The 27,819-nt window shown below is 50.1% G+C and overlaps 1 protein-coding gene across 2 annotated transcripts in view; it reads left to right on the top strand.

The window, feature by feature from the left end:
* The window catches only part of GUCA1C (guanylate cyclase activator 1C), a 659,379-nt gene that overhangs the window by 223,569 nt on the left and 407,991 nt on the right, over positions 1-27,819 (top strand). The gene's annotated exons all lie outside the window — the stretch shown is intronic.

Below are 27,819 nucleotides of genomic sequence, written 5' to 3'. Positions count from 1 at the left end.
GAAGACTCTACACTGGCTTCCGATCCATAAAAGAATCTTGTTCAAATTGTTGTTGACAACCTTTAGAGCATCTCGCGGTGTAGATTTAAATCATATACCACAACAAGGACACTCAGATCTAGCTCTGCAAATCTACTTGCAATAGCTAGGTTCAAATTGTCAACCAAAGGAGGGAAATCGACAACGGTCTTGGGCGCTAAGGCGTGGAATAGCCTGCCAAAGGAACTGAGAGCGATCCAACGGGAAGAGCCATTTAGAAGAGCCCTTAAGACTTGAATCTTTGGATTAACAGATGTCTGCTCTCTGGCCTTGATTTAGCCTATATTGTTACAGCCGGTTCTAGTTATCTGCAGCGCCAGGAGACTCCGTCAGGAGTGACAGTTGCGCTATATAAACCACACTTTTCATTTCATTTTCATTCATTTCATTTCATTGCTGTCACACCCCCTCACAGGGAAGCAGAGTCAAGAGGGAGGAAGCATGGGCATGCTGGGAAGGGGGGTGTAGCCAAGAGTATGATGGGACTCGCAGTCACAGACAACCTATACCCACCCACATGGCCCAGCAAGATCAACCTGAACCATACTCTCCTCACAGGGAGTGAGAAGGGACCGACAAGATGTCTGACACTGGGCTCTGTTGTGGGGAGCACAAGGCCATGCTGGGACTGTTAGCCAAACAAACACCAGGATTCCACAGTCCGCCATCTTGCCATTGCTGTCACACCCCCTCACAGGGAAGCAGAGTCAAGAGGGAGGAAGCATGGGCATGCTGGGAAGGGGGGTGTATCCAAGAGTATGATGGGACTCGCAGTCACAGACAACCTACTCCCACCCACATTGCCCAGCAAGATCAACCTGAAACATACTCGCCTCACAGGGAGTGGGAAGGGACCAACAAGATGTCTGACACTGGGCTCTGTTGTGGGGAGCACAAGGCCATGCTGGCAAATGGCCAACAACAAGATCAAACTCTGTCCGTGACAAGCTGGGAAAAAGCAGTGTACAGGCAAGCATCTGTTATAAAAGTAGAAAATGTCATGTTTGTGAACCAACGATGCATGTAGAAACATAAATCACATTGTGTGTCTCTTCCAAACACAGGTCGTGCTGGGCACCCACTGACAAATGATGAGGATGCCCAGTCCCAGACTCTGTTGGACACTGAGCTCTCTGGTCTGACTCTCTCACTGTCCTCTTCGGATGACGACGACCAACCTGGCCCCTCCGGTGTGAGCCATCATGCAGCACCAGCAGCAGCAACATCTGCCCCCCCTGTACCCACGCCTCCACCATCTGGACACCGACAGGGCACCCCTGCCAACACGGACAGACCAAGGGCAATCAACAACCACAGCACAGGGACACAGGACCCCCGGAAGCTTCAGCCAACACCACCAGCAACACCACCCAAGGGGTCCCAGGGTCACCTGTGCGTACTGCCGCTGGTCCTGCCCGTGTGGAGAGGGGTGCTGGGAGGGGAGGGAGGCACAGGGTACGCCTTGCAGAGGGGTCTGGACTGCATGATGACCCCCACCAGGATAGCACCGGAGGATTTTGCCAGGTAGTGGGGATCCTCAAGGATGCATCTGGACATACTACAATGCCTCCGCCAGATCAACACCAACCTGTCCCCACCCCCCTGTGTGCCCACAACATCTGTCGCAACACCATCTGCCAGTGCCACAGGGAGGGAGGAGGACTCTGGCAGAGAGTCCCCTGCATCGCAGAGGCCTGCACATGAGGATCCCCCCCCCCCGGAAGAAGAGGGGTCATCCGAAGAAGGACATGTGAGAGGCAGATGTCCCAGCACATCCCCCAGGGCCTCTAAACCTGTTCTGGACAATGTTCTTTGTGTGCAACCCATTCACCTTGTCAAATCGCACACAACTCGCCCACATGACATGGAGGGTTCATGTTGGGCCAATGTATCAGATGACTGTGGACTTTACTCTGGACATTTCATTTACCAGCACGTCCAACTCAAATGTGAACTTTGGATTCCCAAACCACTGTACAGCACCCAACATCCTGTGCACCTCACTCACACATGTTTGTAAATAAACTCACCAGTACACCATACTTGCCTCTGTTGTGATTCAAACTTGTCATGTTCAGGGCGAAGTCGATCTGCTACACAACACAGTGCATGCCAAATACTGCAACAATGTGACCAACGTAAGGTCAGTCATGGGGATGTGATACATGTGAGGGAGACACACCACTATGGCAACACAAAACATACTCACCATGGCCATGTGACTTATCACACACAATGATGTTGACCTGAAACACATTGGCATGCACAGACACAACACCAAGCACAGTCAGTGGTAACAAGTCCACAGGTGAGGTAAGCAGATATCTCTCAGATGTGGGAAGACAGACAACGCACATAACAAAGCGTAGCACAGGTTCATTACACACGAGCAACACGTTTATGCCACAATAGTTGCACGGTAATTCTGCGTAACAGTGGACACACGCTCACAATGTTTTGGAGAATGGAAGTCCAGGGATGTGTGGTACATCAGTTGATGGGAATTCTCAACTTCCACACTGGTGTTGGCTTCTGGGTGTTGGGGGTCAGTGTTGACCACACAACAGGCAAAGGACCCTGGGAAGGACAGACAAGATACAGTCAAAAGCACAGACGAACAGGAGAGAAATGCAATGCACATGCACAAAACATGTTGCAAAACACCTACACAAACACTAGTTAGCATTACTACCCTATTGTGGAGTACACACCACCTGAATGGACACATCACAGCACGCATCCAGTCAAGTGGCACACAGACACACTCAGACAGCAACAGAGCTGGCTCAACACATTCCTGGAAACTCGCTTTCAGGTGAAGAAGTTGTTGATGATCTGGGAGCGAACGTCACCATCATCTTCATCATCACTGGCATCCTGGCCCAGGCCGGGATCCTCCACAGGTGCCGGACGTTGGTCGTCGTCATCCTCATCCAGGATGAGAGGCACCTCCTTCCGCACCGCCATGTTGTGTAGCATGCAGCAGATCAGTATTATCTTGCAAACCTTTGCAGGCTCATATGGGAGGGCCCCTCCGGTCTTGTCCAGGCAGCGAAAGCGGCTTTTCAGGAGGCCGAATGTCCGCTCAATCACCCTCCTGCTCCAACCATGTGCCTCATTGTAGCGCAGCTCGGCTGGTGTCACAGGGTTCCTGAGGGGTGTCAGCAACCACGGCATGTTGGGGTATCCGGAGTCACCTACACACACAAAAATGAACAAGTAGATGAGTTTGGTAGGAGTGTGGAATACAACAATGACAAACACACACAATGAGAAACAGTCAGTACACACCGACAAGCCAGGCACGCTGAGCTGGCATCTGTGACATCAGCGTTGCAATGTGACTACTCCTCATTATGTAGGCATCGTGCACCGGACCAGGGAACCGTGCACACACATGTGTGATCAACATGTCAACAAGACAGACCACCAGAGCATTGATCGAATGGTAGTGCTTCCTGTTACGTTATGCCTGCTCATGTGCCTGTGGTGGTATCAGGGCAACATGTGTCCCGTCAATGGATCCAATGACGTTTGGCATCCTCCCTAGTGTATAAAAGGCATCCTCAATTTCAGGGAGTTCATCTTGGCTCGGGAACTTGATATACAGGTTGAGGAATTGCAACATCCCCTCCAAGACATCGCGTAGCACCCGACTAAACATTGTTTGCGACATACCACCAGCAGTAGCCACAGTGTACTGGAAGGTACCAGTAGCAAAGAAGTGCAGGGCTGCCATCAACTTCACCTCTGGGGTCAGTGCTGTAGGGTATGTCCGGCCAGGTAGCAGATGTGGCGCCAACTGCTCCGCCAGCTCCTCAATCAGTGGCCTGGTGAAGCGGTACCGTCTGATGCTGTCGCGTTCCTGCATGGTTGCAAGGTCTGGGAACGGACGATGCACAGCTGGTGCCCTGCAGTACAGAGATGCACAAAGGAAGATTGCCAGTGCATCCCCCCATGTGGCCATGACCACGATCACTCTCACATGCTAGTTCATGACATTACACAAAGTACTGAGGTGTGTGCTGTTGGTCATGGACACATATGTTACCTACAAGACCACCACCTCGCATCTCAATTCCACATGTCCACATGAGTCCCATGTAGTGCAATGGGCTAATCATCTGGCTGTGTCACCCAAACTATGTGCTACTGCAACGTTCAAAAAACCCACCCTAGTGACTAATGAGGACTCATGTCTCCCAGGCATCACAGATCTTTGTCATGCAGAAACCCAGGCTCCCTGTATTGCCACATCAACACAGCAATGGACATGGCGTAGCACGTACACACCACAAGGCAAGCGTAAGTCCCACAGGTAGTGGCCACTGTTGTCCATGCCGGCCCTACATGTACGTCTCTTAGACACACACCCCATCAAGGTTGATGCATATACTACATGGATGTGGAGACTGTCACCCATTGGTAACATGTGATCAGACACATCTGAGACACAACATGCACACAGACTGTGGGTGCACATCAGTATTGGGGCTACAGGTCTCACTGTGACGTACATGCCATCACCCCCAGGACTCAGGGTGTATGTGACATGCCCCAAACATATCCAACCTGACACTGTGGCCTTCACTCATGCCAATTACTGTCCAATTGCACATCACAGTGCTAATGTACACAACGCACAAAGGACTCTCCCCCCATGTGTAAGATAACAGCCTGGGAGTGGCTGCACAAAGTGCCAAACAAAAAAACTGCTGTGGCCCCCTCAAACAGCCAGGGAATGGAGCCTCACATGCCATGGGACACTGTGTTGCCAATGTTATAGTGCGGCAGGTGTGTGCAGGTGTCCATGGCCAGTATATGTATGTTGCATCCGTCTAATAGTCACACTAATGCGGTCCGATGCAGGTGACAATGCGTACGCACGGGTCATGTCCGAGCCGTGCGTACGCCTTGTCATTGAATGCAATGAGGTCCGACGTGGGTGACAATGCGTACGCATTGCACGGGTCATGTCTGAGCCGTGCGTACGCCTTGTCATTGAATGCAATGAGGTCTGACGCGGGTGACAATGCGTACGCATTGCACGGGTCATGTCCGAGCCGTGCGTACGCCTTGTCATTGAATGCAATGAGGTCCGACGCGGGTGACAATGCGTGTGTATTGCACGGGTCATGTCTGAGCCGTGCGTACGCCTTGGCCATTGAATCGTATGGAGACGGGTGCATGTGTACATTCAAAATACGCGTTGAACGAGCCGGGCGCACCCATTGGCTCAGGACTGTCATGGAGACGGATGCGGATTCAAAACTTGTACGACTTGTGCACTGGAAATTCAATTGGATGCCTACAACAATGTTGCAATTTCAAGTGTTCCATGAAGGTGAAGATTTGAACGATGCGGAAGGCGTGTACGAGTCGTACTTTTAAATGGATTGGCCAGATTCATAGAATGCAACCGTGTTGGACCTATCACTTTGGACACATGGCACAGAGTCAGCCTCTGCAACACAGATATAAGGCTGGCTGGACCCCAGGGAGCTCACTTGCCTGCACCACATGCTACTGGACCACATCCCTGCTACCACTGCTGCTGTCTCTGCATCCTCTGGCTCCTGCTATGGCACGTACACTGGAGAGGGCCCCATCCTTCACTGAGGAGGAGAACCAGGCCCTGCTGGACGGGCTCCTTCCAGAGTACAGAAAGCTCTATGGGACACCAGGGGAGCAGGTGAGTGTGCTGTCCACTGCCTTCCTAATTAAGCATGTTGTCTGATTAGCAGCAGTACTAGCAGTGTGTACAGCAGTGGCAAGCATTATCACTGACTACTTTCATCCCCCAAAGTGTGTAGGGACATGTACTGAATATTTTTCCTGCTGCTAAAGTGCATTTTTGCCAGCTTAAACTATCCATGCATTGTTAACATGTCAGACATGCATGTGAATTTTCATTCCCCAGGGTTGCACTACCTGTGTAATTATTTTCCCTTTGTGATGATGACATGTATATCTAATTGTGTGCTGCACAAATCTTGGGCATGTACTTTTCACTTTGTCCTCCTCACAGGTTGATGCCCACCAGAAGCAGGAGATCTGGCTGACAATCGCCCGGGCTGTTCGTTCTGTGGGCGTCTACAAGCGCCGGATCCGCAACTGCCAGAAGAGGTGGCAGGACCTTCGGGGCTGGACCCGGAGGATAGCTAGAGTCCAGGTGAAGCTGTCACCTCCACGCAGGAGGGGTGGACACCGGACCCTGACTCCCCACATGCTCCGGATACTGGCAGTGGTCTTCCTGGACCTGGATAGGCAGCTGAAGGCCAGACAGCAGCAGGAAGGGGTTAAGTCCATGCTTGATCTGTGTACTATGTCTGACATGCAAATAGCAGTCTTTTGTCCGGGTCACACTTCCACATTACGTAGGTCTTGTAGTCCCCAAATCAGGTCCCTCATCTGTGTGATGCACCCTCCTCATCTGTTCCACAGGTGTGGCCCCTACAGTCTTTGGATTGTGTCACTAGGGCACTGTGTCCCTGCAGTCAGCTATGTATCAGGTACCAGTCAGCATCAGTTCCCGTGACTCTGTTGTGTGTGTCATGGGTGGGTCAATTGTTTACACAATGCCTGAGATCTGACATGTGAACTGTGTGTGCCCTTGAGATGTGTACCAATTGCTGGTCTGACTCGCAACATGTTTCTGGGGTATTCAATATAAAACCATGCAGCAGGGTACTCCAATTTTTGGGCATCAGGAGTAGGTATGGCAAGTATGCCACAATTGCTTAGCCACCTGACTACTGTCCGGGGCAAAACACTGTTTCACTTAGTCCTGCCCAGTCCTGCCCCCTCAAGCATTCAGAAACACTCTGTAATCCCACTCCTGTGTGTGAAATTGCAGGTTGTGCTTCGTGACGTGTCCCTCAGGTGTGTGCCTCTGTGTCATTAGGGTGTGGCTTGTTGCTACGTACAACTGGGGTGTCCATGATTCCGAGGGTCAGCATGACATCTGCAATGTGACTGTGGGAGACAAGACCTGTGTGACATATAGGTGTGTGAGCATCTGACAGTGCACAATGGTGTATGCAACTCTGTCCCTCATGCACCTGGGTTATATGCATGGCAGACTGTGATGTGTTAATGTACATGGATTCGTGTTTGCTGAGACTCATATGTCTGATTTTCATGATGTGGGGTCTTCTGGGTCCTAGATATGTTGTTTGCATGGGATGGGCAAGTGCGCCGGTCATCTGCAGAGTCAGATTTGCCCCTGAGCTAGGATTGTGAGTCAATGCATATTGTTGTTGTCTGGATGCCGTACCCCTGTGACAGGAGACAGTGTTGACTGACTTACAGGGCATCCCAGTGCCATGTCATTAAACTTGCTATGAGTGAGCCTGCATTGTATTCAAGTGTGCACCATGCACCCCATTGTGGCCTTGCCCATCAGGACATGAGTACATCATAGTGTGTGTTGCTGGCATGCATCCCAAGCATGTGAAATAAGTCTCTGCCCATCCCTTCATGTGCTGTGGGTCTAGTGACATACTCCTACATGTTCACTTGCATGTACAACTAATGTGTGGGTGGTGCATGTTGGCACATTGGGGTATTAGCATCCAACATGCAACAGACATATGTGTGCAAATCAAGGAGGGATATGTGTGCCATGGTTGATGTTGGAAATGACAATTGTCTTATTCTAAACAGTGTTGGCACTTTGAGCTGTGTTAATCTGATGATGCCAGGGCTTGCCCTGTGATGTGATGTACTCACTGTGGTGTGTGCAGTCGGTGCATGTGACAGATGTTGTTCTGTTACTTCCTATTCCTATCTGGATACATCCACGGCCACAGGAGGGGGCAGCTCCACGGAACAGGAGGAGCCACAGAGCCTTACACGGACAGAAGGAGAGGAGTCAGGTGGACCTAGTGGCACTGAGGGCGATTTCATCCACCAAGAGTAGTCATCAGCACCATCCCCCCCAGCTGAAGGCCACAGCCGCTCTGAGGATGACTCCCCTGTGGAGGCGGGTGTCAGCAGCCACCAAACCCCAGCTAGTGAGGCTGTCTCCGCCAACGCCACCACCACCACCACCCCCTCACATCGGCTCCCATCCCAGAGGTCCCTGTGGGCTCCCATGTTCGTGAGCATGTCTCCTTTGTGCCAGGCACTGCACCCCCTGCCCCTGTGTCCCCTGCTTCCCTGAGTGAGGAGTCTGTGGACTTACTTAGACAGATGCATGTGGGGCTGACATCGATGCTGAAGGTCCTCCATGCACACACAGGTCTGTTGACACAACTGGTGTCATTCATGGAGGGCATTTCCTCTGGCATGTCGGCCCTACAGAGGCCCAACCAGTCTGTGGCCTCCTCCCTGACAGCAGCAGTGTCCCTCCTCCAACAGTCCCACACCCCTCCTACCCCTGCAGCACCCACAATTCCTAGCACACTACCTGTCCAAAGCACAGAAACCCCCAAACCAAGGGCTAGACGTGCACACAAGCAAGCGCAGGGGACTGATTCCACACTCACAGGGGCTGGTTTGCTGACACACACACAGTCATCCACAACCACTCCATAGTCCTCCGAGACATCTCCCTCCCAGCCCCCTTCCCTTGCCTCACCTGCAACCCCATCCCCCCAGAAGCTCTTCCTCTGTGACCTTGGCCTCTTTCCCACCGACCCAGCAGATCCTGATTACAAGGGGAAGAGGAAGTCCCCACACACAGAAGGGAGCGCCCCTCACACCCGGACACCCTCCCCCAGGCACACTCAGACCGAGACGCCGAGACGCCGACCCGCAAGTCCCCCAGCGCAATAAGAGCAAGACCCCCCCCCGCCAGCACGCAGCTCCAAGGCAAAGTCTTCATCCTCCATCCCCCAGGCTACCACTCCAGAAGTTCCCCCGCCACTCCCTGCCCCATGTTCCCCCACACACAGATACACCATCCCCAAAATGCTAAGGCCATCCCCCCCTAGCACTTGCTCCTCCACACCTGGTCAGACAGTTGCTGCCACTGATGTGGGGACCGTGTCACCACCCCCTGCCCTGCAGACCTCACCTGTCCCCCATTGCGCTCCCATCGATGTAGGCACTGCTTTAGAGTCCACGTCCACCGCGTCTGACTTGGGCACTGCAGAGGTGAGCCAATCCACTTCATCTGACCTGCCCACTGGAGTTGTGCCGGCACCCACCCCATCTGACTTGTGCCACACAGTTGTGACAGCACCCACCACTTCAGTCCTCTCCACTGCAGTTGCAAGTGTCTCGCCTGCTTCCCCCACCTCTTCACTGCCTCCTTCTGCTGCGCCCTGATCCTGTCCCTGCGGTGCCTGGCCTGCCCCCATGTATGCCCCTCCGAGGGGATGACCCCGGTCCGTAGCAGTGCAGGCAAGCAAGGTGTGACAGTTGTCACACTAGTTCACTCCTTGGCAATTTGACATGGACTGGCCATTGGCCTTTTGGTTGCACAGACGTTTCGAATTTCATATACTGAATTTGTGACTCTAGTTCACTCCTTGCCCTTTGGACATGGACTAGCCATTGGCCTTTTGTTGCAACAGACGTTTCACTTTTCATATGCTGAATAAAGCTTTTTACTTTGTCCCTGTGAACTTGATTTAGCTGTACATCATGTTGAGGTTGTTTTAGATGCCCTTGCACCTGTAATGCTTGGTTTACAATGTTGATGTGAGGTACTCCCTGTGGTCCATGAGATATGTATCCTATTCTGATGGGTATCCATGTCATCCATTGCAGCTACCTGGGTGTGTCTGGATCAACCATTTGTGTACATCTCTCTGTGAGCATTTACTTGCCATTGTCACATCTGTGTCTTGCACCCCTACACATATGATGTGCTTCCCATTGTCCAAATTGTCACTTCCACATACTTCGTGCTCATCACTACTGGCCCTACAGGTGTGGGCATCATTGGTATAGGAGCAACTGGGTCCTCTGTGCAACTTGCTGTACATATGTATTGAGTATGTGCAGATGACTTAAGTGAGACTCACGTACCCAGGCTGTTGTGACCAGAGCCTTCATTGTGCGGTAACTGATGGCTGACTGACCAAGTGTTCTGCAGACATGAGTGGGACTTGCGGTGAATATGTTTGGCACAGCTGGGCTCCCACAGGAGTTGTGTCCTCTCAAGTTAGTGTGTTGTCCAGTGACATGGCCTGGGCCCATGGTGTGTATTGTATGTGCATGTGTGTGTGTCCACATCCCTGTTCATACACAGACAGTGTTCCCTTGATATGTTCGTGTTGCTGATGCTTGCTGAGTGGTACTGGGTTAATCCCACTACTTTTCCAATGGGCTACCAGATGTGTGGGTGCATGACTCACTCCTGTTAATTGGTGTATCATCATTGTGATTTGTCAGTTCTGAGTGTTGATGATGTTGTCAGACACAGATGTGACACAGTGAGGGTTCCTCAAGGCACTTGTTTGATCGCAATATCATGTAGTTGTCCCTAGGTGGTAGTTTTCAGTGATTGAGACATTTGTATGTGTGTGTGACTGATCCCACTTGTCGGGTTCATGGCAGCGATTCTGGCAGGTGTCAGCATGGGTGCCTTGTGTTCCTCCTTGGCATCTGCATAGTCCTGGGACAGTGGCAGGGATTGTGAAGGTCACATGAGCTTTGAGGTCATGGGCATGTACCGCATACTGTGCAGTGTGTCTGTCATTCCCCAGGGTTGTAAACAGTCCTTGTGTGATGTGTGTGTGCACCTTAGTTCCTGCCAACATTCCTGTGTTTGTCATGTGAGCATGTGCAATGTCACCTGTCCATGTGGGCTTCACAGATACACATTGTTGCAGTTCAGGTGTGTGGTGTTGATGGTGGACTGATGTGAATGTTTGCATGGATGGTCCCTTAGCTCCCGTTTGTCCATGGATGAGGGGCCATGCTGAGTGATTTGTGTTTGTCTATGTGTGATGTACGTTTGTGGCACAGGACACATGTCTGGGTTTCCCAGTTTATGCAACATCTTCCTTTGTCATCACAGTGGAGGTGTCATGCATGCTTGTGTCACACCAATGTCTTGTCCCTAGGGATTGTGCTGTTGTGTGTCAGTCTCTTGCTGTGTTAGTTGGTGTTCATTCCAGCTAGTGTCACATGTGTCTGTTGTGCTCTCTCTCATCTCCCAACGCCTGATTGCCCACTGAGGGTGTCCCAATGATGGTTTACTTTTGTATGGCACTGTGTCCACATCTGTGTTACTGTGGTTCAGCCCCTCTCATGTGTTGTGTAGTTGCCTGTGGATACTGTGACACACACACACACACACATGTTGTGTCCGATGTGCAGTGTGAGTTTGCCTGTTTGTGTTTGTGCATCTGCACCAGTACATTGGTATTGCTGTTGTGGGCCTTTGTCTGGATGCTGTTTCTGTGATTTTGCATGCTGTCCCTGTGAGTCATTTCACATCATTGTGCACATTCATCCTGGTTGTTGGGTGCCATTGCTGGCATGGAAAGTGAGTTAGTGAGCTGACACCTACAGTCTACACATGTTGTTTTTGTTGGTGTGTCTATTTTCGAGATGTGTGCATGCTTGGTGATGGTCACTTCTGCTATTGTGTCATTGTACGCTGTGTGCATTGTCAGCCCCCATGTGTGGTGCTTGTCTGCACATGGCTGAGAGTGTTATGTTTTCACAGCACTGTTTGCCTCAACACATCTCTGTGTGTATGGGACACAACCACTATTTTTCCCCAGAAGTGTTTGATGTGTTGGGAGCAGGGATCATACATGCTGTTTGTTATTTGCAGCTTTGACCATGATGACACTTAACTTTTGATCACTGTGTTGAAGGGGGTTTGGTCCCCATCAACACAATGCTCCACATCTGCTGCATTTTGTGAGCCCCCACTTGACTTCTGTTCTACACAGTGAGGGGGTGTTCTTTTTACATTGCCACAGTGCTATGGTGATGCTTGCCTTGTGTATGTCACACTCATGTGTTGGTCACACATGTGCTGTTACATTGTATGCTTGTAGCCATATTCACTGTTGTGGGCAGTTGTCACAGACTACACACTGTTGTGGGGGATGTATTTTGCGGACATACCTGATGTTTGCGTATGCTGGATGTGTTGCGCATCACCCATCCTATGGCTGGGGGTGGCAGGGGTAATGGTAAACAGGTCCCCTGTTTGTGGGGGTGGCAGGGGTGATGGGCAATAGGCCCCCTATGGGTGTGGGTGGCAGGGGTGATGGGCAACATAAGCCCTGTCAGTGGGGGTGGCAGGGGGTGATGGGCAACAGGTCCCCTATGGCTGGGGGTGGCAGAGGTGATGGGCAACAGGTCCCCTATGAGTGGGGGTGGCAGGGGTGATGGGCAACATAAGCCCTGTGAGTGGGGGTGGCAGGGGTGATGGGCAACAGGTTCCTTGTGAGTGGGGGTGGCAGGGGTGATGGGAAACATAAGCCCTGTGAGTGGGGGTGGCAGGGGTGATGGGCAACATAAGCCCTGTGAGTGGGGGTGGCAGGGTTGATGGGCAACATAAGCCCTGTGAGTGGGGGTGGCAGGGGTGATGGGAAACATAAGCCTTGTGAGTGGGGTGGCAGGGGTGATGGGCAACAGGTCCCCTGTGAGTGGGGTGGCAGGGGTGATGGGCAACATAAGCCCTGTGAGTGGGGGTGGCAGGGGTGATGGGCAACAGGTCCCCTATGGCTGTGGGTGGCTGGGATGATGGGCAACAGGTCTCCTATGAGTGGGGGTGGCAGGGGTGATGGGCAATATAAGCCCTGTGAGTGGGGGTGGCAGGGGTGATGGGCAACAGGTCCCCTGTGAGTGGGGGTGGCAGGGGTGATGGGAAACATAAGCCCTGTGAGTGGGGGTGGCAGGGGTGATGGGCAACATAAGCCCTGTGAGTGGGGGTGGCAGGGTTGATGGGCAACAGGTCCCCTGTGAGTGGGGGTGGCAGGGGTGATGGGCAACATAAACCCTGTGAGTGGGGATGGCAGGGGTGATGGGCAACAGGTCCTGTGTCAGTGGGGGTGGCTGGGGTGATGGGCAACAGGTCCCCTGTGAGTGGGGGTGGCAGGGGTGATGGGTAACAGGCCCCCTATGGGTGGGGGTGTTAGTGGTGCTGGCCATGCAACCCCTATGGTGGGCTGTTGTTAGTGGCCAGGATATGTATCCCCTGTGTGTGTGTGTGCCATTTTGCGGGTACGTGTTGTTTGTTTATGTGGTAGGTGTCTGACTTACCGTCTGCGCCAGTCCCTGATCCGGTCATAGATGTAGAGTACTGGTATGACCTGCGTGATGGGATTCATGATGTGTTCGTGTCGTACACGCTGCTTGTTGCTCCGTCTCGTACCCACTGCAAGCTGTTCCGTCTCGTAGCCGTGTATTGATTTGTGGCGCGAATCTTAGCTGATATGCTTGTTTTCCGGATGCTGTGACGTGTCGTACGTGACGACCCGTCCGGCGCGTAGGAAGTATGCATCATACTTGTCATGCCGGAAACTGCTATGGATACTGCTTCTGGGCGACACGGTTCGTCTTTGGGAGTTACGGCTCCGACAAAGAATGGGGCTTGATTCACAGCCTACGTGTCGGTCATGTTTTTGGCAGTTATGCGCATCGTACTTCCTATACAGGACGAACCGGCTCCGGGTACGTGTTGGTCGCAGGGTAAGGCTACAGACAGCTGTCTGACCGGCCATCAGAATCGGCCCCTTAGTGTCTGGGGGAGATTAGAGGCTTTGTTATGTCTCACTATTTGATATATCTCTCTACTCAGGTGTCCATACAGTTATTTCCAGTATACTTATAAAGTGCGGTGTGTTTTCGCTTGACAATAGCATTATGAAATATATGCTTAGACTTATCTTGTCTTTCGAATAGCCTACTATCTGTGACACTGAGTCATTGATATATTTTTTCACTTTAGGATTTATCCTGTATTTTTGAATGACCCTGATTTTCTGCAACCCTACACAAATAAAAATCTCTTCTGGAAATAGAAGTTGTATTGAGGTAACATGGATACTTGCTACCTTTTATGAATTGCTGTGGCTAGGACTTTTGTTATTGGATCTTGGTGGAATTACTTTATAATTATTAGTTGGTGAATGAGTTAATTTTACTTCAAATGTACTTGTATCATCCACATATATGATGGAATTATATCTTTCCTGTTCGTCGGTTAGGATTATTAATTCTCTCATACTTTGGGTGTTTATGTGGTGAATTAGGACAAAATCTGTGTTATAAATTTTTTAGTCATATTATGACTATTATACTTTCATGTATTAGGATCACTTTATGTTCTTTCCTTGTACCTTATTGTTGTTTCTTAATTCACGGTTTAACAATGGCACGCTTGGTGTTTTCTGGTTTTGAGCACTCATACAGATTCCTTTTTCTTGTCACGGGTTAGGTGTCCTTGGTGACTTCTTTTTCTCTGTTTCCTTGAATTTCACAATACATTTCTGTATACAGTAGATAATGTTAATATATTTCCTATTATTAATGTTTATTGGGAAACCAATAATAGTAAAACAAGATCTGATCATATGTTTCTTATTATTATTATTGTAGCCCTGAGGAAGTCGATGGGCGTTAATCCCAGGACGAAACACGTGTTGGCTACATTTTGGTTATATCAGCTGTGCACTGTGATGGTTAAGAATCACCTGTTAATAAACCTACGGCTTTGAGTGAAATAAGAAAATAAAGAAGATCTTGAATGATTGAGGATATGGACTGACATTTTCTTGAAGAAATCTTTGGAAATATATTTTGTGCTCGGGGACAGGACTTTTCTTTTACGATTTGTCCTTGTGTGCCTATGGACGCAGGGGCTTTTGGGTTACGTAGGTGGCCGTTCCCTTACTGTTCCCTTTGAGCACTTACTGGATATTGATATTTGTAATCACTATTAATGGCTTTGCGCAAGGCTTGACCTAAGCCACACTTCTTTAGTGTATAGATTTACAGACAGTCAGTGATATAGTAGTCCCATGATATCCAGTGTTCCCAAATCTAGGAGTGAGATTCTTTCAAATTCCAGGAGATGCAGAACTGTTCGCAAGTGATCAATTTATATTCAGCACCTTTTTCCATTCCTCTTCATGAGCATAGCCAGTATGTTTTTGCCTTTAAATTAAAAAAAAGGTACTTGTATGCTAATATTTAGTGCAAGGTTATAGAGTCACCATTCATCTTTACACAAACTTTCAGGAAAGATCTAGAGGCACTGAGATTAGACTGTGAGTCAGTCATGGTCCAATATACTGACAATGTTATGATTGCAATAAAATCAAGGGAGGCTTTGTAAATTGGACATTGCTACATTGACAATTCATTTGGCTCATGAGGGAACAAGGGTTCCCTGATAAAATTACAGTACCATCAGACAGAAGTTCTATATTTGGGACATCAGGTCCAGAAAGGAGTGAAATGTGCCAAAAGAATGCATCTCGGAAATTCTGAGAATGGGCTCACCCCATACACAGTGAAATATGAACATGTTCTTGGAAATAGTAGGCTACTGCCATCAGTACTTTCCTAATCTCCCCTAAGTGCTAAGCCATTGCAGAGACTGGTACATAGCAAGATAAATGATCCAGTGCCCTGGCTGTGGAAGGCATGAGAACCTTCCTGGTGCTGAGACATACATTATATACAGCACAATCATTAGGAATGTTATATTATGAGAAAGAGTACCTTTTGCATTGTCCCAAAAGGAAAGGGTGCTTTCTTTCAATTCTCACTCAACAGCATAGCAATGGTAGAAAAACATTTGCATATGTTTCCTGAATGCTAGATACAGTTGTCGTTGTTCTTCCTGGATGTTTGTGATCGGTTGCAGTTACTGTTGTTGCATTCACCTAAGGTGATTCAATCATCTTGGGTCATACATTAACTGTGTTTGTGCCTCACTCAGCGAAGACACTTTTGACCCAAGGCAGGACCAATGTTCCCTTTAATTTTTCCCCTCTGTGTGCGGCACTATAAGGTCTCTGTGCACTGAAGCTAAGGCTATGTGCGCCAGTAACCCAACCGCGTGTGTGCTTGCAGCGACAAATATCAGTGCAGATTGTGAGTATATTCATGTTAATCGCAGTGCCAGTCATGTGCTACAATTACCATGAATACTTTCTCGAAGGCACACAATATGCCCCGCACGCGGCCGGCCTTAGCACTGGTGGCGCCCTGTGTGACAACTTTTGTTGGCGCACTGCAATGACCACCCCCGCTAGTGAGTCCCCCACTATTACCCTTTAACAGTGCCCCTCAAGGTCTCCATTACCACTCTCTCTGAGAAGTATTTGATTTGTTTAATAACGTCTCTCATACCAGTGTGGGTGTACTTTACATTGCACACATATTAAACAGAGACAATTAATCATAGTTATGTAAATCAGTGTATAAGAAATGCTACATATGACGGAGGACTGCAAGGTATAGGAGTGACATGTCATTCATATAGATAGGCAATATAGTTTAAGAGTGCTTTGTCTGGAGAAACACAAACTCAGAATTTAAAATGCAACACCATGGTTAGGATTTTTCTTTAATAAGAATCACCTTGTACCCAAATGAACCCTATTTGCAACATTAGGATAATGAATGGCTGGGAAAAAATCATAATGCTCTAATTTATACCTTGCAGTATGCATAAAGTTCTTTGATGACAGTTAATAGTTTACTGTTCTATATTAGGATTTTAACTTATAAACTGCAAGTAACAAAATTACCTCTCTGACATAAGTAGTAACCCGCTAACCAATTTTAATTGTTTGCACTTTGTGATCTGCATGGTACACGTTCTTTGCAGCAGGCATATTAACCCTCTGCGCTACCTTAACCCCTTCGCTGCTAGGCCTTTTCCCCTCCTGTGCTAAGCCTTTTTTGGGCTATTTGGGGTAGTGCGCGCTTAGGCCCCTGTAACTTTTTGACCACATTAGGTATCCACGCCAAATTTGCGTCCTTTTCTTCCAATATCATGGGGATTCTAAAGGTACCCAGGGTTTGTGGATTCTCCTAGAGGGTTCCCAGAAATTAGTCCAAATAGAGCAAAATTCTGTTTTTTTTGTGAAAAATGGGGAAAAGTGGCTGCAATTGAAAGCGTCTGGGTTTTTCTCTGCAAATGATATCAAAAAAGGGTTTGTGGGGCTGAAATCACAATTTCTCCAGCTTTTAGGGAATGACAGATTTGTTTCAGAAATCCAACATTTTTTACACAGTTTTGACATTTTTCTGGAACATACCCTATTTTTGCTATTTTTTGTGCTTTCAACCTCCTTCCAGATAATGGTAGAAATGGGTAGAAAAGCAATAATGGATCCTGGAAAGCTATACATTTCTGAAAAGTAGACAAAATTCTGAATTCAGCAAGGGGTCATTTGTGTAGATCCATCAAGGTTTCTTTATAGAAACTAACAGGTAAATATAGGAAAAATTAAACATTTGTTGAAAAAAGCAGCCTTTTGAGTCAACGTTTTCACCTGTAACTTCTTTGAATTATGACATCTCTTTGAAAGCAATGTACCGTTACATCCGGTGGACCTTCCTGGTTGTGGGAATATATAGGACTTGTAGGTTCACCAAGAGCCCAACGAACCCAGAGTAAAAAACTGAGCAGCATTTTGTAATGGTTTCTTTTTGTTGTTCCGGGTATATAGCAATTATTGTGGGAAAATGTATACATGGAAAAATTGGTATGAAAGACACCTATGTATTTCTGAAATGGGAACAAATTACAAAGTTTAGAAACAGTGCATATTTGGACATTTTCGAAATTGGGAATACTCATACTTGCATGACAGTTATTGGTCATTTTTCAAAATGACTTTTTTTTTACACAATGTCTTTTATTTGGAAGGGAGAAATGCATCAAAAATCAATAGGTAATAACAGTTGCTTTACAAACCTGAACTACCCTAAGTCTCCCGATAAAAATGGTACCTCACTTGTGTGGGTAGGCATAGTGCCCACGACAGGAAGTGGCTCAAAACCTAAGGTGAACACACCACATTTTCACACGGAAAATTTACACTTTTTTTGCGAAGAGTCTAGCTGTAGTTTTTGAACCCTAGCCTTTCCGGCACCTAGGGAAACCTAGCAAACCTATACATTTTTGAAAACAAGACACCCAGGGGAATCCAGGATGGGGTGACTTGACTGCCTCCCACCATGGTCTGTTACCCAGAATCCCTTGCAAACGTAAAAAGTTGACAAAAAAACCACATTTTCCCCACATTTCTGTGATGGAAAGTTCTGGAATCTGCGTGGATCCACAAATTTCCACTCACCCCGTGTTCCCCAAAGTCCTACGAGAAAAATGGTACCTCACTTGTGCGGGTCGGCATAGTGCCCGCGACAGGAAACGGCGCAAAACGCAACGTGGTCACACCTAAATTTTGCAGTGAAAAATGACCCCCTTTTGGCAAAGTGACTAGCTGTAGTTTTTTAACCCTAGCCCTGCCGGCACCTAGGGAAACCTAGCAAACCTATACATTTTTGAAAACTAGACACCCAGGGGAATCCAGGATGGGGTGACTTGACTGCCTCCCACCATGGTCTGTTACCCAGAATCCCTTGCAAACGTAAAAAATTGACAAAAAAAACACATTTTCCCCATATTTCTGTGATGGAAAGTTCTGGAATCTGCGTGGATCCACAAATTTCCACCCACCCCGCGTTCCCCAAAGTCCTACGAGAAAAATGGTACCTCACTTGTGCGGGTCGGCATAGTGCCCGCGACAGGAAACGGCGCAAAACGCAACGTGGTCACACCTCAATTTTGCAGTGAAAAATGACCCTTTTTTGGCAAAGTGACTAGCTGTAGTTTTTGAACCCTAGCCCTGCCGGTACCTAGGGAAACCTAGCAAACCTATACATTTTTGAAAACTAGACTCCCAGGGGAATCCAGGATGGGGAGACTTGACTGCCTCCCACCATGGTCTGTTACCCAGAATCCCTTGCAAACGTAAAAAATTGACAAAAAAAACAAATTTTCCCCATATTTCTGTGATGGAAAGTTCTGGAATCTGCGTGGATACACAAATTTCCACCCACCCCGCGTTCCCCAAAGTCCTACGAGAAAAATGGTACCTCACTTGTGCGGGTCGGCCTAGTGCCCGCGACAGGAAACGGCGCAAAATGCAATGTGGTCACACCTCAATTTTGCAGTGAAAAATGACCCTTTTTTGGCAAAGTGACTAGCTGTAGTTTTTGAACCCTAGCCCTGCCGGCACCTAGGGAAACCTAGCAAACCTATACATTTTTGAAAACTAGACACCGAGGGGAATCCAGGATGGGGTGACTTGACTGCCTCCCACCATGGTCTGTTACCCAGAATCCCTTGCAAACGTAAAAAATTGACAAAAAAAACACATTTTCCCCATATTTCTGTGATGGAAAGTTCTGGAATCTGCGTAGATACACAAATTTCCACCCACCCCGCGTTCCCCAAAGTCCTACGAGAAAAATGGTACCTCACTTGTGCGGGTCGGCCTAGTGCCCGCGACAGGAAACGGCGCAAAATGCAACGTGGTCACACCTCAATTTTGCAGTGAAAAATGACCCTTTTTTGGCAAAGTGACTAGCTGTAGTTTTTGAACCCTAGCCCTGCCGGCACCTAGGGAAACCTAGCAAACCTATACATTTTTGAAAACTAGACACCGAGGGGAATCCAGGATGGGGTGACTTGACTGCCTCCCACCATGGTCTGTTACCCAGAATCCCTTGCAAACGTAAAAAATTGACAAAAAAAACACATTTTCCCCATATTTCTGTGATGGAAAGTTCTGGAATCTGCGTGGATCCACAAATTTCCACCCACCCCGCGTTCCCCAAAGTCCTACGAGAAAAATGGTACCTCACTTGTGCGGGTCGGCATAGTGCCCGCGACAGGAAACGGCGCAAAACGCAACGTGGTCACACCTCAATTTTGCAGTGAAAAATGACCCTTTTTTGGCAAAGTGACTAGCTGTAGTTTTTGAACCCTAGCCCTGCCGGTACCTAGGGAAACCTAGCAAACCTATACATTTTTGAAAACTAGACTGCCAGGGGAATCCAGGATGGGGAGACTTGACTGCCTCCCATCATGGTCTGTTACCCAGAATCCCTTGCAAACGTAAAAAATTGACAAAAAAAACAAATTTTCCCCATATTTCTGTGATGGAAAGTTCTGGAATCTGCGTGGATACACAAATTTCCACCCACCCCGCGTTCCCCAAAGTCCTACGAGAAAAATGGTACCTCACTTGTGCGGGTCGGCCTAGTGCCCGCGACAGGAAACGGCGCAAAATGCAACGTGGTCACACCTCAATTTTGCAGTGAAAAATGACCCTTTTTTGGCAAAGTGACTAGCTGTAGTTTTTGAACCCTAGCCCTGCCGGCACCTAGGGAAACCTAGCAAACCTATACATTTTTGAAAACTAGACACCGAGGGGAATCCAGGATGGGGTGACTTGACTGCCTCCCACCATGGTCTGTTACCCAGAATCCCTTGCAAACGTCAAAAATTGACAAAAAAACCCACATTTCCCCCACATTTCTGTGATGGAAAGTTCTGGAATCTGCGTGGATCCACAAATTTCTCCCCACCCCGCGTTCCCCAACGTCCTCCGAGAAAAATGGTACCTCACTTGTGCGGGTCGGCATAGTGCCCGCGACAGGAAACTGCGCAAAACGCAACGTGGTCACACCTCAATTTTGCAGTGAAAAATGACCCTTTTTTGGCAAAGTGACGAGCTGTAGTTTTTGAACCCTAGCCCTGCCGGCACCTAGGGAAACCTAGCAAACCTATACATTTTTGAAAACTAGACACCCAGGGGAATCCAGGATGGGGTGACCTGACTGCCTCCCACCATGGTCTGTTACCCAAAATCCCTTGCAAACGTAAAAAATTGACAAAAAAACACATTTTCCCAACATTTCTGTTATGGAAAGTTCTGGAATCTGCGTGGATCCACAAATTTCCACCCACCCCGCGTTCCCCAAGGTCCTACGAGAAAAATGGTACCTTACTTGTGCGGGTCGGCATAGTGCCCGCGACAGGAAACGGCGCAAAACGCAACGTGGTCGCACCTCAATTTTGCAGTGAAAAATGACCCTTTATTTGGCAAAGTGACGAGCTGTAGTTTTTGAACCCTAGCTCTGCCGGCACCTAGGGAAACCTACCAAACCCACGCATTTCTGAAAACTAGACACCCGGTGGCTTCCAGGGAGGTATGGCTTGCGTGGATCCCCCAACGTTTCCTTACCCAGAATCCCCTGCAAACCTCAATTTTTGCTAAAAAAAATCACTGTTTTCACACATTTTGGGGTGGCAAAGTTGTGGCATCACCAGGCTCACACAAATTTACCACCACCCAGCATTCCCCCAGGTCTCCCGGTCAAAATGGTGCCTCACTTGTGTGGGAGGCCCAAGTACCCGCGGCAGGCAAGGGCCCAAAACGTAGTGAGGCGACATCAAAATGGCCTATCGCAAAACCACCTGGTTTTGCAAGGGGGGTCACTTGGGTTTTTGGCCCGGTGCTCGGCGGCCATCTAGGGAAACCTACCAAACTCACGCATTTCTGAAAACTAGACACCTGGCTGCTTCCAGGGAGGTATGGCTTGCGTGGATCCCCCAACGTTTCCTTTCCCAGAATCCCCTGCAAACCTCAATTTTAGCTGAAAAAAACACTTTTTTCACACATTTTGGGGTGGGAAAGTTGTGGCATCACCGGGCTCACACAAATTTACCACCACCCAGTGTTCCCCTAGGTCTCCCGGTAAAAATGGTGCCTCACTTGTGTGGGAGGCCCAAGTACCCGCGGCTGGCAAGGGCCCAAAGCGTAGTGAGGCGATATCAAAATGGCCTATCGCAAAACCACCTGGTTTTGCAAGGGGGGTGTTGGAAACCGGGCAACCGGGTTAGCAGTCACCAGGTTCCCAGCACAATGGTAGCTTGGCTCAAGCGGTTGGGGGTCAGGCACCGTGTTAAGCGTACGTCACACCCTCACAATAACCATGCGTCATCCGTTCCAAAAACGACACTACACCGTAAAAATTATGGAAGTCAAGTTGAAAATATATATGTCTTTATCTTATTTTCTCTTAGTTGCAGGTTTCATAACATAAATACAATACAATAGGATTTTCCTTCAAAAGAGCAGGTCAAATAAATAATGCTACTTCAGAATTTCACACATAGGTTCAGGTCATCATTAAGCAAGGAATAAATAGATGTGCAATAAATACAGACGGCAAATAAATACAGTCAGACAATAAATACAGCGCAGGAATAAATTAGTGGAAGACAATAAATAAAGCACCTTCAATAAATAAGGTAAACAATCAATGACAATTACAGATCAGATCATTTTCATGAGGTCACTTGGCCTTACTTTGCCCATACACAGCTTGTGGTCATTTGGATGGCATGGGGGTGTCCCACCTAGATTGGTCAAGGCTGGGGCCTAAGCTGAGGCAGAACAAGGGTAACCTAAAGATCTGGCCCTCCAAACTACACAGCACTTTATGGAGGTCACTGTACCAGTCTCAGTTCACCCCTGGCGCTCCCAGGCTGGTCCTAACACCCCTTTAACCCCTCGGATGGTCTTTTAGGGCTCCACAGGGCCTCAGACGCCCCCTCTACCACTTACTGTCCTTTTCACGATGATCGGCTCCGCTCGGCGCCGTGTCGACGCCGTGAGGCGGCTCCGGATCGATGTCGTTGTGCGGCCTCGATGTCGCTGGGCGGCCTCGACTCGATGTCGCTGGGCGGCCTCGGCTTGATGTCGCTGGGCGGCCTCGGCTTGATGTCGCTGGGCGGTCTCGGCTCGATGTCGCTGGGCGGTCTCGGCTCGATGTCGCTGGGCGGCCTCGGCTCGATGTCGCCTTCCGGTCTCCCCGCTTCTGGGTGTCTCCGGAGTGCGATCTCCACTCCCGACCTCCGGCGCGCTTCACCTTCGTTTCCGGCGTCTCCGGTGGGCGGACTTCACTCCCCCGTCGACGCCTCACCTCGACCTCAGGTGACCCCCGACTCGACCTCCGGCGCCTCTCCACGACCTCCGTCGGCGCCCTCACTCGACCTCGGGTGACTCCTTACTCGACCTCCGGTGCCTCTCCACGACCTCCGTCGGCGCCCTCACTCGACCTCTGGCGGCTCCGGGTACGACGTCTGCTTTCTGTCAGCGCCGCTTCTCTACCTCAGGCCCCAGGTCTCCAGGCTTCTCGACGTCAGGACTCCAAGAGGACACTGCTGAACAGGTCAGGAGCTTGCTGTTCTTCCTCTTTAAGGCCTGTTCCAAATGTTCAGTTCCTTAAGATGGTTCTTCTGGTCTTGGTCCCACACAGGGCTTTAGGCTGGGCTTGGTCAGTAGAGACTAGCATCAAGGGTGGGTTTCTGGACCCCACTCCAAGCACTGGTTTCCACCTCTGCTGCCTTACTCCGACCTCCTTCTATATCTGTCCTCTCTCTTCTCCAGTCAGTTGCTAACTGCCACTCTGAGATGGCCTCCCAACATTCTAAACTGCCTCCCACTATCACAGGATTCTAGAATGTTCCAGGACGTTCTGGTGATGTCACAGGTGACAATGGGTGGCCACCATTTTGTGTCTCAGGCCCTCAGACAGAAGTTCCAGGGGTAGGGAAAATGGCTCCCTGACCCTGCATCAACACTAAAAAGTCTGGTGGTTCCCAAAAAGGAAAAATTATAACAGGGTTTGAGGCAGAAGTGGGACAAAATAAATAATGATGAGGAGGGACCACCCAAAGGGCTGACAGGTCTAACACGCGTCCCCCCCCAGCTGAAAGTGGGGAGAGCTACCCAACCCCTTGGGAGTTCTCATCACTAAGGCGGAAATACCTTGAGAGACCGTCTGCATTGGCGTGGTCCACTCCAGGCCGATGTTCCACCTGAAAGTCCATTCCCTGTAGGGAGATAGACCACCTTAGCAACTTGGGATTCTCCCCCTTCATCTGCATCAGCCACCGAAGGGGTCTGTGATCGGTCTGAACTAGGAAGTGCGAGCCAAACAGGTATGGCCGCAACTTCTTCAGAGCCCATACCACTGCAAAGGCTTCACGCTCTATTGCACTCCACTTCTGTTCCCTGGGAAGTAGTCTCCGGGATAGGAAGACCACGGGTTGATCCAGACCTTCTTCATTGAGTTGCGATAACACTGCCCCAATGCCATGTTCCGATGCATCTGTCTGGACAATGAACTCCTTGGAAAAATCTGGGGCCCTTAAGACCGGGGCCTCGCACATGGCTTGCTTTAGTTTCACAAAGGCCTGCTGACAAGCCTCCGTCCAGACTACCCGTCGAGGTTGCTTCTTGGACGTAAGCTCCGTGAGGGGGGCCACAATGGTCCCATACCCCTTCACGAAGCGGCGGTAATATCCGGTGAGGCCCAGAAAAGCTCGGACCTCAGTCTGAGTCTTGGGGGGTTCCCAGGCCATGATGGCCTCGATTTTCGCCTGGAGGGGTTGCACCGCTCCCCTACCCACCAAGTGTCCAAGGTACACTACCGACCCCTGCCCGATCTGGCATTTACTGGCCTTGATCGTTAAACCAGCGTGTTTCAGGGCCTGGAGAACAGCTTGCAGGTGACGCAAGTGATCCTCCCAGCTGTTGCTGAAGACGGCAATGTCGTCCAGATAAGCAGCAGAGAAACTCTCCATTCCAGTGAGGATCTGGTTCACCAGACGCTGAAACGTGGCAGGTGCGTTCTTGAGCCCAAAGGGCATCACGCAGAACTGGTAGTGGCCCTTGGGCGTGGAGAAGGCTGACCTTTCCTTAGCTCCATCAGTCAGAGAGATCTGCCAGTACCCGGAAGTAAGGTCAAAGGTACTCAGATATTGGGCAGCTCCCAGCCGGTCAATCAGTTCATCCGCCCTCGGAATCGGATGAGCATCAGTCTTGGTTACTGAGTTCAGTCCCCGGTAGTCCACACAAAACCTCAGTTCCGGTTGGGCCCCCGGTGGTGCAGCTTTTGGTACTAGTACCACCGGACTGGACCAGGGGCTGCTGGAAGGTTCAATCACTCCTAGCTCCAGCATCTTAGTGACTTCACTGTGAATGCTGGCCTTCACCTTGTCTGTCATCCGGTAGATCTTTGACTTCACAGGTGGGCTGTCTCCTGTGTCCACGTCATGGACGCACAGGTGAGTCCTACCCGGAACAAGGGAGAACAACGAAGAGTACTGCCCCAGGACCTGGCGGCAGTCCTCCTGCTGTTCAGGAGTTAGGGACGGGGAGAGAATCACTCCCTCCACCAACCCATCCTTCTCTTGAGACGCAAATAAGTCGGGGAGAGGCTCGCTTTCCACGTCCTCTGCTCCGTCAGTCACCATCAGCAATATGACTTCGGGCCTCTCATGGTGGGGTTTGAGGCGGTTGGCATGCAGCACCCGTAGGGGCTGGCGAGGGGTCTTCAGATCCACCAAGTAGGTAGCCTTACCCTTCTTCTCCAACACCTCAAAGGGTCCTGACCAGCGATCCTGGAGGGCGCTAAACTCTCCTGGTTCGATCACCCACACCTTCTGGCCAGGCTCCAATTCCACCGGGTGAGCATTGTGGTCATACCACGCCTTCATCACTGCTTGGCTGGCTTCCAAGTTGTCAGAAGCTTGCTTCCACAACTTAGCCATTTGGCTCCGGAAGGCCAGCATGTAGCTCACCACGTCCTGGGGAAGCTTTCTGGGAGTTCTTTCCCATCCGTCTCTCACCTGGCCGAGAGGTCCACGCACAGGGTGCCCATACAAAAGCTCGAAGGGGCTGAAGCCCACTCCCTTCTGTGGCACTTCCCTGTAAGAAAACAATAGACAGGGTAGGAGGACGTCCCATTTCCTCCGCAGGCTTTCAGGCAGACTTCTGATCATGCCTTTCAAGGTTTTATTGAACCTCTCCACCAGACCATTGGTCTGGGGGTGGTAAGGAGTGGTGAACCGGTAGGTCACTCCACACCTTCCACATGGCCCGCATGTATGCTGACATGAAGTTGGTCCCCCTGTCAGATATAACTTCCTTGGGAAAACCCACTCGGGTAAAGATTCCCATCAGGGCCCTAGTCACAACAGGTGCAGTAATGGTCCTCAGAGGTATGGCCTCTGGGTACCGTGTGGCATGATCCACCAGAACCAGGATAAACCTGTGACCAGCTGTAGTAGGCGGATCTAGCGGACCCACAATGTCGATGCCCACCCTTTCAAAGGGGGTGCTAACGACAGGAAGTGGTTCCAGGGGAGCTTTCAGCTTCACCCCTGTTTTCCCACTGGCTTGACAAGACACACACGTCCGGCAGTAGGTGTCGGATGACACTTTCATTTGAGGCCAATAAAAGTGTGGGACAAGCCGGGCAAAGGTCTTGTCTTGCCCCAGGTGTCCTGCCAAGGGGATCTCATGAGCCAATTCCAGAAGGAAGGCTCGGTAACGTTGAGGGACAACCAAGGCCCGTGACGATCCGTGCATGGGTGCCTTGGGTTCACTGTAGAGGAGGCCATCCTCCCAGTAAATATTGTAGTTCCCCTCAACGTTCCCTGCTGCCTGGGCTTCGGCCTGTCGCCTCAGTCCCTCAAGGGTAGGACACTCCCTCTGGCCCTTGCAGAATTCCTCCCTGGTCGGCCCTCCCTCCATGTGCCACTCGGCCGGGATGGGTAGGTTCTCCAGTTCGGTAACATCCCCCTCCGCGGACTCCTGGTCCACCACCTCCGGTGGCCTATCCGTCACACGGGGCGCAGATGCCGAGGCAGGCTCCTCCTGCCCTCGGTTCTTCCCTTGGTCGGCAGCCGGTGGTGCCTTTGTTCCAGGCTCCCGCCTAAACGAACTCCCCCTCCGGGTAGTCGCAGACCCTGTGCTGACACAGGTCCAGTCAGGTGTACCCAGCATCTCAGCATGAGTCCGGTATTCAACCTCCTTCCAAGCATTATGCTCCATGTCATTCCCCAGCAGACAATCGACTGGCACGGCAGGGCTTACGGCAACTCGAAGCAACCCTGCAACCCCTTCCCATTCAAATGGAACCTCGGCCACCGGATAGTGGCCCATTCTGCTGTCAGCCATCGCGGCAGGGTGGAGTACATGGGGAATCACCTGCTCTGGAGACACCAGTTGGCTACGTACCATAGTCATACTGGCTCCTGTGTCTCTCAGAGCCTCCCCTCTTTGGCCGTTGATGGTGACCCACTGCCCATACTTTGTGGTATTTGCGGGCACCTGGATCTTAGGAACCATCTCCCGTTCTCCCAGGGACACTAAAGTGACACCCACCCACTCCCTTCCCTTATCTAAAGGCATCTCCTCCCCGAGCACTACACTAGCTACTCCGGGGGCCTTTCCTCCGATGGGAGGGGGTGGTCTTTTCGGGCACTTCACATCTCCCTTATAGTGTTCGACACCACCGCACTCGAAGCAATGGACAACCCTTGGCTGCTGACTCTGGCCAGGATTAGGGTTTCTGGGTGGGTTAGCCCTAGGGGTGAATCCCGTTCCCTTCCCTTGGAAACTATTTTGGGGGCCTTTAGAGAACTCCGTTTTCTTTTCCCCTCCCTCTTTCTTCTGGGGGGGCGCCCTGTCCGGTCTTTTGAGAGTCCCCTCCAGTCCCCCTTGTGGACACCCGGGTACTAGCCCAAATGTCCGCCTCCTCAGCAAGCTTCCGGGGATTGGTCAGCTTGCTATCCACCAGGTGTTGACGCAGTTCGGGGAAACATTTTTCGAGCAGGTGTTCCTTCAACATCAAATCAAACAACCACTCGTAGTCCCTCACCTCGCTGCCCTCTAATGCCTTCTTTGCATAGTCCAGGAAATCCACCCAATTCTGTGTTCCCAGTTTGTGGCTACCCCGGAACTTCTGTCTGTA

The sequence above is a fragment of the Triturus cristatus genome, chromosome 8 (assembly GCF_964204655.1).
Source record: "Triturus cristatus chromosome 8, aTriCri1.1, whole genome shotgun sequence".
NCBI lineage: Eukaryota > Metazoa > Chordata > Amphibia > Caudata > Salamandridae > Triturus > Triturus cristatus.
This window is presented reverse-complemented; position numbering and strand designations above follow the sequence as displayed.